Source organism: Oreochromis niloticus, linkage group LG7 (genome assembly GCF_001858045.2).
Source record: "Oreochromis niloticus isolate F11D_XX linkage group LG7, O_niloticus_UMD_NMBU, whole genome shotgun sequence".
Taxonomy (NCBI): Eukaryota; Metazoa; Chordata; class Actinopteri; order Cichliformes; family Cichlidae; genus Oreochromis; species Oreochromis niloticus.
This window is the reverse complement of record NC_031972.2, coordinates 62,024,815-62,036,021: the sequence shown is the minus strand read 5'-3', so window position 1 is coordinate 62,036,021 and position 11,207 is coordinate 62,024,815.

The following is an 11,207-nucleotide window of genomic DNA, read 5'->3' as shown; positions in this document are numbered from 1 at the left end:
GAACTATCTGGCTGATGAGAATGATGCTTTTTTACTATTCTGCCCTCCCTGTATCTATCTGCCAAACTGGGCATCAACGTACAGGGAGGGCAGAATACCTTTTGTTTTATTTAATCTGTGACTGTATATCTCAGAATTACTTGTTTGAACTTACCTGAATTAACTTAAGCTCATTGTTGTTATTGCTCATTGTTATAGTTCAAAGGGACTGTACGGGTATCAATTTTCTCTTATTTTATAGTTTTCACGGTGCTCAATGATGTCCAGAGAATGAGCCGTGTGTGGTGAGCAGTGTTGGGTAAGTTACTTTAAATTAGTAACTTAGTTACATTACTAGTTACTTCTCTAAAAAAGTAACTCAGTTACTTCAAGTTACTCGTTACTTTCAAAGTAACTAGTTACTAGGGAAAGTAACTTTGGTTTTACTCAGAATTCTCTTGTTAATGTGTTGCTTCCGTAACTGGATACCCAGCCAGACTGCCAGTCTTCTAGCTTGCTTACTTGCCACAAGTGCACTGTGCCACCTACCAACAGAAAGGAAAAAATAATGTGCACATTTCCACGAGAGAAATTCCACGCCTGGACCGTCGTTGACCGCCGCCATGATTCTAGCCTGCTTTTTACATCCAACACAAAAACTGCAGTCGTGGTGCTTTTGATTGTACTCAGAACTTGGAAATTCTGCCTTCTGAATAGGAAGATGTAGGTAACACCAGACTGCAGATGAGCTGCATACAGAGCTGGACTGGGACAAAACAATTGTCCCGGGGATTTTGACTAGAGACCGGCCCACCATTATAGGAAAAATCATAAAGCCTTTGAATGAAAATAAACACTGTTGTGACAGTGATGTACACTGTTCTGATGGTATATATGTATCAATCTATCAATTGTTTGTTGTAAGACTCAGATAATTTTTTTTTTTTTTAAAGCGAGACATTTTAAATGAGAATAATAAAGAAAAGTATTTCCTTGTGCCCCCCTTTCCCTGTTAATGCCCTACCTGCCCCCCTGGCAACACTTTGCTAGACCCGCCCCTGCACAGTTACCAGCTGTCAGCTACTTAGAAAAGGATCCTGGTGTTATTTGTCTCTCAGAAACAGTTCATAACTTCCCTTCAACTCATTCATGTCACCTAAAAGGTAAACCTGTTTCTCCATCACCTGTTCAGCTCTGATGATTCAGTAAGGACATCTCCTGGTTTCATCTGCATGTTTCCCTCTCACCAGATATCCAAACCGACATCATGACCAGCAGCTTTACAGCTGTGGCTCCAGCAAACATCAGCTGATACTAGCAATTAATATTAAATAAATTCTAACAACAGCTGATCAAGCTTAAACGTGCTGCTGTTGTTTAACGCGACATCCGCTGGTTTCCTCTTTCTGGCGCAAAGTGGGCGATAAATAAACAAGAGAGAAAAGCCGATCAGCTGATCATTGATCAGTTTCGTGATTGAAGTAGAAACGGGAGAGGAGAGAATGAGAGAAGAAGAGGCAGCTGTGCAGCTTCAGCTTTGTGTCTTTTTCATTGTAGCTGAAGTCCGGGACAAACTGTGTTCCTTTTCACCTCAGTACGAAACGCGTAATATTTTCTCTGAATACCAGACGATTCTGTTTTTTACGGGACGGTTGGCAACTCTAATAATTAACCGTATGAACAAAATAAAGTTCAACATCAGTAACATAGCACCCACCCAGCTGTATAGAAACTCCGTCATGCTAGCTAGCACGCAGTACGAAAAAGTCAGCATACCGAAAATAAACTCCACCTAAACTTGGTTTATATCTGACCCAGATAGACTGCAGGTCATAACTTCTTACCTGAAGGTCAGTTCACCTGACACGCGGACCGGCGGCCGCTTCGGGTCTCTCCTCTTGCCTCCCTTTTCCTTCATCCACCTGCTGGCCTCCACCACTTGCTAATGTTATTGAATCTGTGGAAGCTCCGCGATATCCACCACACAAAGTAACGAGTAACGAGCCTATCTAAATCCCAGTAACGAGTAACGCGTTCCTGGTTTTGGCATAATAACTAGTTACCGTGCTCGTTACCACAATAATAACGTAGTTACTGTAACGCGTTACTTAATAACGCGTTAGTCCCAACACTGGTGGTGAGGAAATAAATGGCTGCACCCGTTAGAGACTCTTCTGTCGTTCTTGATGCCAAGGGCTGCTACAAGTAGAGAGATGTAGGAGACATGACCTATATCACATGTAATATATGTAAAATATTAATTTTTCCACATGTGAAGAATTTGTAACAGAAAAGGTTTATATTACTCATGAAAATATGGTGTATTAAAATACCATATTGTGAAACAGTAATCAGTAACTGTGTTTTGCCGTTATGGTGCATGTCTGATGCAGGGGCGTTAACACCTTTCTTATATCACCACTCTGAAGACCAATGAACGTTGTCAACAGGTTTACTGACATTCAAAAGGGTGAAACTAAAAACAAGACAAACAATACAGTCATGATATACATATGTACAGCATAATATGCATTTATATACCACATTGCTACTACATAGCATATGCCATATGTCTAATTATGTAAACTAAACTTGTACTACGGATGCTATCCCAGACGACCTCCAAAATCGCGGGTAACTAGCATAACAAAGGGACTAGTTTTACAGCCAAATACTGCATTAGCAGGCAAATATTGCACAAAAACAAAGTTACAAATCATACTTTCATTACATACCGGCGATACAACCATAAAGAGAAGATGTAGACAGTATTTTCTCCAAAAAGACCTCCTCTCCTGTTTTCCTTCTTTTTCCTCACTTGCTTTGCTTAACTGAGTCGACTTCCTGTTCAATAAATATTTTTTTTTTTCCAAATAACCCCGTTTCTGAAATGCATTACTTGGAGCAACCACAGAGGGTGCTGTAAACACATAGTGAATAACAAATTGACTCAGAAATGATATTTTAGTAATACAACTGTAGTGGCAATTCCTTTTGTTTGACAAACCAAACATCCCACAATTAAAAGTCCACAAGCCACTGCTGCACTGAGATAATATTTTGTACGCAGGCAAAAGAAGTCCACTGTCCAAACTTGAAAGTTGCGTTTTTATGGTTTATTTATCCAGTTTGGCAAGCAATAACAAGATCCATTTTTTTGTTACTTCCTGCTGCTTCTCCTGCTCTGGTAAAAAACCATAGGCCCACCCCAGTGCATGCTGGTCCTATACCAGTCTCTTTATTTATAGAAACAAAATGGCCCTACAGTTCTTACTGACTGATTTAACAGGGTAAACACCAAACAAACAAAACATTGAAACAAATATTAACCTACAAATAAACGTTGCAAGAGTTTGGTTTGCATTGCCAGCAATAAGTCGGGCTCGTTCCCGGTGGGTGATGGGCTCCGCCAGGGCTGCCCTTTGTCACCGGTTCTGTTCATAATTTTTATGGACAGGATTTCTAGGAGCAGCCAAGTGGCGGAGGGCTTTCACTTCGGTGGCCTCAGAATCTCATCTCTGCTTTTTGCGGATGATGTGGTTCTGTTGGCTTCATCAGGTGAAGGCCTCCAGCTCGCACTGGAACGGTTCGCAGCCGAGTGTGAAGCAGCAGGAATGAGGATCAGCACCTCCAAATCTGAGGCCATGGTTCTCAGCCGGAAAAGGGTGGAGTGCCCACTCCGGGTCGGGGATGAGTTCCTGCCCCAAGTGGAGGAGTTCAAGTATCTCGGGGTCTTGTTCGCGAGTGATGGGAGAAGGGAGCCGGAGATCGACAGCCGGATTGGTGCTGCAGCTGCAGTGATGCGGACACTGCACTGGTCCGTCGTGGTGAAGAGGGAGCTGAGTGTAAAAGCGAAGCTCTCAATTTACCGGTCGATCTACGTCCCCACCCTCACCTATGGCCACGAGCTGTGGGTAGTGACCGAAAGAACGAGATCGCAGATACAAACGGCAGAAATGAGCTTCCTCCAAAGGGTGGCTGGCCTCTCCCTTAGAGATAGGGTGAGAAGTTCGGCCATCTGGGAGTGGCTCAGAGTAGAGCCGCTGCTCCTCCACATCGAAAGGAGCCAGTTGAGGTGGTTCGGGCATCTGACAAGGATGCCTCCTGGGCGCTTCCTGGGTGAGGTGTTCCGGGCATGTCCCACCGGGAGGAGGCCCCGGGGCAGACCCAGGACATGCTGGTGATTATATCTCTCGGCTGGCCTGGGAACGCCTTGGTGTTCCCCCGGATAAGCTGGAGGAGGTGGCTGGGAGAGGGAGGTCTGGGCTTCTCTGTTTAGGCTGCTGCCCCCGCAACCCGGCCTCGGATAAAACGGATGAAGATGGATAGATGGATGGATGGATGTAAGTAAACTAACAACAAACTTTAACAAATTTCAAAATAATAAAAATAAAGAACAAATAGCTCCAACAACAACATTTTACAACTTTTAGTGATAACAGAACATGTGTTGTGCAACATACTAAAATACATAGAGTAGAGGTGGAAACCTTCATTTGCATCAGACTAGGTGCCATCTCTTTTTACACCTTGTATGATGGAAATAGCCATATCTAAAATTATCAGAACTGCTAATGTAATGATCATGTCATGCAATCATGAGCTCTCACGTGTCATATACAAACTCACAGGGCACAGCTTCTTATAAGGAGTGTCATTCAAAGAACTGAAATTTCTTAGAAGTACCTGCAGCAAGAACAGGTAAAAACAGGTATATACAACAGACCTGTCAAGGGTGTGCTTGCCAGAAATAAAATATATTTTAATGATGTAAAACCTTTAAGACACGACAGCCTAACCAGAATGATTCAAGATTCAAAGCGTGTATTGTCATGTGTACAAAGAAATAATTTTCTCTGGATCAGCTGAAGACTTTTCAGGGAGTTTTTAGGACATCCTGATAATAAAGAATTACAGTAGTCCAGCCTGGAAGTAATAAATGCATGAACTAGTTTTTCAGCATCACTCTGAGACAGGATATTTCTAACTTTAGAGATGTTGCACAAATGGAAGAAAGCAGTCTTACATATTTGTTTAATATGTGCGTTGAAGGACATGTCCTGGTCAAAAATGACTCCAAGGTTCCTCACAGCATTACTGGAGGCCAAGGTAATGCCATCCAGCCGATTATTAGAGATAGGTTGATCATATTTAAGATTGAAGCATTAATTAATGGCAGGACTTCTTTGAGCAGTTTTGTAGGAATGGGGTCTAAAAGACACGTTGATGGTTTGGAGGAAGTAATTATTGAAGTTAACTCAGAAAGATCAATTGGAGAAAAAGAGTCTAAATTAACATTGATGGTACTAAAAGTAGCTGTAGATAATATTACATCTGTGGGATGATTATTGGTAATTTTTTCTCTAATGATAAAAATTTTATTTGTGAAGAAGTTCATGAAGTCATTACTAGTTAACGTTAAAGGGATTGTTGGCTCAGTAGAGCTCTGACTTTTTGTCAGCCTGGCTACAGTGCTGAAGAGAAACCTGGGGTTGTTCTTATTTTCTTCAATCAGTGACGAATAGTAAGATGTTCTGGCTTTGCGGAGGGCTTTCTTATAAAGCAGCAAACTATTTCTCCAGGCTAAATGATGATCCTCTAAATTTGTGACACGCCATTTCCTCTCCAGCTTACGAGTTATCTGCTTTAGGCTACGTGTTTGAGAATTATACCACGGAGTCAGGTACTTCGGATTTGAGGCCTTAGTTTTCACAGGAGCTACAGTATCCAGAGTCGTACGTAGTGAGGAGGTAAAATTATTAACAAGATAATCGACCTCTGTTGGAGTAGCGTTCAGATAGCTGCTCTACTCTATGTTGGTACAGGGCATTGAAGATGATAACAGTGGGTGGATTATATTCTCAAACTTAGTTACAGCACTTTCAGAAAGACATCTACTGTGATAAAGTCTACTCTCCACTGCTGTGTAATCAATTATTGTAAATGTAAATGTTATCAGGAAATGATCAGACAGCAGAGGGTTTTCAGGAAACACTGTTAAATGTTCAGTTTCTATGCCATATGTTAAAACAAGATCTAGAGTGTGATTAAAGTGGTGGGTGGGTTCGTTTACATTTTGAGAGAAGCCAATTGAGTCTAATAACAGATTAAATGTGATGTCTATCCGAGCTAAAATCCTGGTTTACCTCTAATTTTTTAAAGCTCAATGAGGATAAAACTGAGATCCTCCTTATTGGCACCAAATCCAACCTTTTGAAGGCGAACCATTTCTCACTCACCATCGATAACTCCACAGTTTTCCCTTCTCCTCAGGTTAAGAGCCTCGGTGTCATCCTAGACAGTTCACTTTCCTACAAATCTCACATCAATAATCTCACCTGTTCTGCCTACTTCCATCTACGCAATATTAACAGATTACTTCCTTCTCTTTCCACCCAGTCTACGTCCATTCTTGTCCACAGTCTTGTTACATCCCGTATTGACTATTGCAACTCTCTTCTGCATGGTCTCCCCCAAAAATCCCTCCATAAGCTTCAATTGGTTCAGAACTCTGCTGCTCGCATTATCACCAGAACCCCCTCCTACCAGCACATCACCCCTGTTCTTCAGGAACTTCACTGGCTCCCTGTGAAATCCCGGATAATATTCAAACTTCTTCTGCTCACCTTCAAGGCCATTCATAACCTCGCTCCTCCTTACCTTTCTGACCTGCTAACCACTACCTGTTCTGCCCATTCACTTCGATCTTCCTCTTCTATCCAGCTTGCTGTACCTTCCTTCCGCCTCACCACCATGGGAAGCAGAGCTTTCAGCTGCTCTGCTCCCAGGCTGTGGAACTGCCTACCCCCAGAAATAAGAAACATTGGTTCTCTCCCCCAGTTTAAATCCCAACTCAAAACTCATCTGTTCAAATCTGCATATTCACTGTGAATCCACTGTTTGTTAATTTTATCTTGTGCTTTGTTTTATTGTTCTTATTTTTATTGTTTTACTATGTGTCTTCCTATTGTAAAGTGTCCTTGGGTGACTTGAAAGGCGCTTATAAATAAAATTTATAATTATTATAATTATTATTATTATGCTGAGGCTGTCATTGTTAGCATCTACATGGATGTTAAAATCACCCATAATAATTATTTTATCTGAGCTGAGCACTAAATCAGATAAAAAGTCTGAGAAATCAGAGAGAAACTCTGTTTAAGGCCCAGGTGGACGATAGATGATAACAAGTAAGACTGGTTTCTGAGTTTTACAGCTGGGGTGGACGAGGCTAAGCATCAGGCTTTCAAATGAATTAAAAGTCTGTCTTGGTCTTTCGTTAATTAATAGGCTGGTGTGAAAAATTGCTGCCATACCGCCCCCTCGGCCTGTGCTTCGAGGTTTCTGGTAGTTAGAATCATCATCATCATCATCATCATCATCGTTTATTTATATAGCACTTTAAAAACACACAAGGCTGACCAAAGTGCTGAACAATAAAACATAATAGATACCATAAGAATAATAAATACAATAAAACAATGAACATAGCAAAAACAATAAAATATAAGTAAATACAAGTCAGTCAACCACTGAGTCAAAAGCCAGTAAATAAAAATGCGTTTTCAATCTGGATTTAAAAACCATCACCGATGTCGATTGCCTAATGTGAAGAGGAAGATTATTCCAAAGCTTAGGAGCCACAATAGAGAACGCTCGGTCTCCTCTCAGTTTCAACCACGATTTGGGGACTGAGAGCAACAACTGCTCAGCTGACCGGAGCGAGCGAGTGGGGACATAGGGCTTCAGCAAATCAGACAAATATGCAGGTGCCAGACCATTTAAAGATTTAAAAACCAATAAAAGAACTTTAAAATGAATCCTAAATTCAATTGGAAGCCAGTGCAGGGAGGCCAGGACCGGAGTAATGTGCTCAAATTTCCTTTTACCAGATAAAAACCGTGCTGCAGCATTCTGTACTAGTTGCAGGCGTGTCAGAGTGCCCAGTCCAACCCCTATTAAAAGGGAGTTACAATAATCCAAGCGTGAGGTTATAAAAGCATGGATAACAGTCTCCAAGTCACGTCTTGAAAGAAAAGGTTTAACCTTCGACAGACGCCTGAGGTGATAGAATGACGATTTCACCACCCCATTCACGTGGCCATCAAAGGTAAGAGCAGAGTCGATTTTTAACCCAAGATTAGTAATCGAGCTCTTCAGGTGAGGGGTCAGAGCAGCAAGGTCAACATCAGGCATATCAGAGGAGCGATTCGGGCCAAACAGAATTGCTTCCGTTTTACGTTCATTAAAATTTAAAAAGTTTTGAGCCATCCATGACTTAACATCACTAAGGCAATCAAGCAGGAGTCTAATTTGGGAGCTATCAGAATGACTGAAAGGAAAATAGAGCTGGCAATCATCAGCATATAGATGAAATGAAACATTGTGTTTACGAAAGATCGCACCCAGTGGCAGGAGATACAATGAAAACAGTAATGGCCCAAGAATAGATCCCTGTGGTACACCCCATGACAGAGGGGCCACAGAGGACGATAACAAGCCCAACTTAACACAGAAGCTCCTGTTTGAGAGATATGATTTTATCCACAGGAGTGCCAAGCCAGAAATGCCCACACAATGCTGTAATCGAGAGATCAGCAGGTCGTGATCTACTGTGTCAAATGCAGCAGTCATATCTAGTAGTATAAGCACTACATGTTTACCACAGTCTGTCGCTACAAGAATATCGTTCATAACCTTTATGAGAGCTGTCTCTGTGCTATGAAACGGCCTAAAGCCGGACTGAAAAACTTCAAACATTTGAGAGTTGTTTAGATAATCCATCAGCTGAGTGTGAACAACCTTTTCCAAGATCTTACTCAGAAAAGGAAGTTTAGAGATGGGTCTAAAATTTGACATTACTGAAATATCTGAGCCTGGCTTCTTAAGTAAGGGATGAATAAGTGCATGCTTAAACTCACTTGGTACTTGACCTGACAAGAGGCTGGTATTGACTATGTTCAGAATATGTGGTCCAACAGTAGGAAACACCTCTTTCAGAAAACGGGGATGAACAACATCATTCGGAGAACCACACGGTTTAGCAGTTAACACAAGCTTCTCTAGTTCAGGTAAAACAATTGGTTGGAAAGCAATAAGCAAATTTAAACAGGGAACATGCACAGCTGGGTCAACAGAAGATACAGTGGAGGGTCTCAAACTAGCAACCTTATCCACAAAGAAATTAAGAAACCTATTACACATAACCTCAGAAGATTGCAAAAGAACATGGTCCTCTGCATTCAGTACAGAATTAATGGTATTATACAAAACACGAGGGTTATGTGAATTAACAGCAATAAGTTGTGAAAAATAGGAGTTTTTGGCGGTCTTTACTGCCCTCTGGTAAGCTTTCCAGCTCGTCTTAAGAGCTTCCAGAGAGACGTACAGCCTGTCCTTTTTCCATCGTCTTTCACATCTCCTACATTCTCTTCTAATGGCTCGAGTAAAATCGGTTAGCCAAGGGCTGGCCTTGGGTTTACACTGCCTGAGTCTTAGAGGTGCAACAACATCAAGGGCAGATTTACAAACAGAGTCCAGATGAGAGAGTAATCCATCTGAGGTGGATGACTCAGAGGGACTGGACACAAGTTGTTCAAATAGTGTTGAAAAATCTTCAGCAGTATCTGAGCCGAAGGCACGATAGCATCGCATAGGTGCAGCCCGTTTAACAACAGGACTAAGAGGAACAACATCAAATAAAATGGGCATATGATCAGAGAATACAGCATCCTCCACATGTAGGTTACAGACAGATAACCCATATGATAACACCAAGTCCAATGTGTGACCATGTTCTTGAGTGGCACATTTAACAGATTGAACAAGATTAAAAGAGTTCACCAGGTCCATGAATTCCTTAGCCAGGGGCTTCCCTGGGCAACATACGTGTATATTAAAATCACCGAGTAGCAGGACCTGGTCATACCGGGATGCACAGTCAGCGAGAAACTCCGAAAACTCAGATAAAAACTCCTTGTTATATTTAGGAGGCCGGTAAACTATTGCACACAGCAATGAAGGCGAGTGGCCCAGTTCACACAGGCAAAGTTCAAAGCTGGTGTGGTGTGTCCATGAGGATAGTTGCTTAAACTCAAAGTGTGATTTAAAAACAACAGCTAACCCCCCGCTACGACCAGAAGAAGAGAAGACGAGAAGAATGACTCGGGGGTGTTGATTCATTTAAACTAACATACTCATCCGGCTGCAACCAGGTTTCTGTAAGGCAGAGTAAATCGATTTGTTGATCAATTATTAAGTCATGTACTAACAGAGACTTGGAGGAGAGAGACCTAATATTTAATAATCCACATTTCACTGTTTTAGTCTTTGGTTCAGATGTGGATACTGTATTGTTCTTTCTTTGTGATTTTTTATGTTTAAGTTGTTTATTGCTGGTTTTTAGTTTGTTTTTTGTCTGTTTGGGAGCTGACACAGTCTCAATGGAGATGGGTTTTTGGGGGGGTAGCAGGAGGAGAGAAGCTGCAGAGAGGCGTGTAAGACTGCAACTCTGCTTCCTGGTCCCAACTCTGGATAGTCATATTTTGGGGGGTTTAATAAATTGGTCCATATTTCTAGAAATGAGAGCTGCTCCATCCAAAGTGGGATGGATGCCGTCTCTCCTAACAAGACCAGGTTTCCTCCAGAAGGTTTGCCAATTATCTATGAAGCCCACATCGTTTCTGGGACACCACTCAGACAGACAGCAATTTAAGGAGAACATGCGGCTAAACATGTCACTCCTGGTCTGATTGGGGAGGGGACCAGAGAAAACTACAGAGTCAGACATTGTTTTGTCAAAGTTACACACCGATTCAATATTGATTTTAGTGACCTCCGATTGGCGTAACCGGGTGTCATTACTGCCGACATGAATTATGATCTTACTGTATTTACGTTTACCCTTAGCCAGCAGTTTTAAATTTCCTTCAATGTCGCCTGCTCTGGCCCCTGGAAGACAATTGACCATGGTTGCCGGTGTCTCTAGCTTCACATGTCTGAGAACAGAATCACCAATTACCAGAGTTTGACCCCCGGCGGGTGTGTCGCCGAGTGGGGAAAAACGGTTAGACACATGAACAGGTTGGTGGTGTACCTGGGGCTTCTGTTTAAGACTATGCTTCCTCCTCACCGTCACCCAGCCGCCCTCTTTCCCCAGCTGCTTGGGGTCTGCCGGGGAACAGCTAGCGGGGCCTACGCTATCTTCGGCTGCACCAGCTACAGGGGCC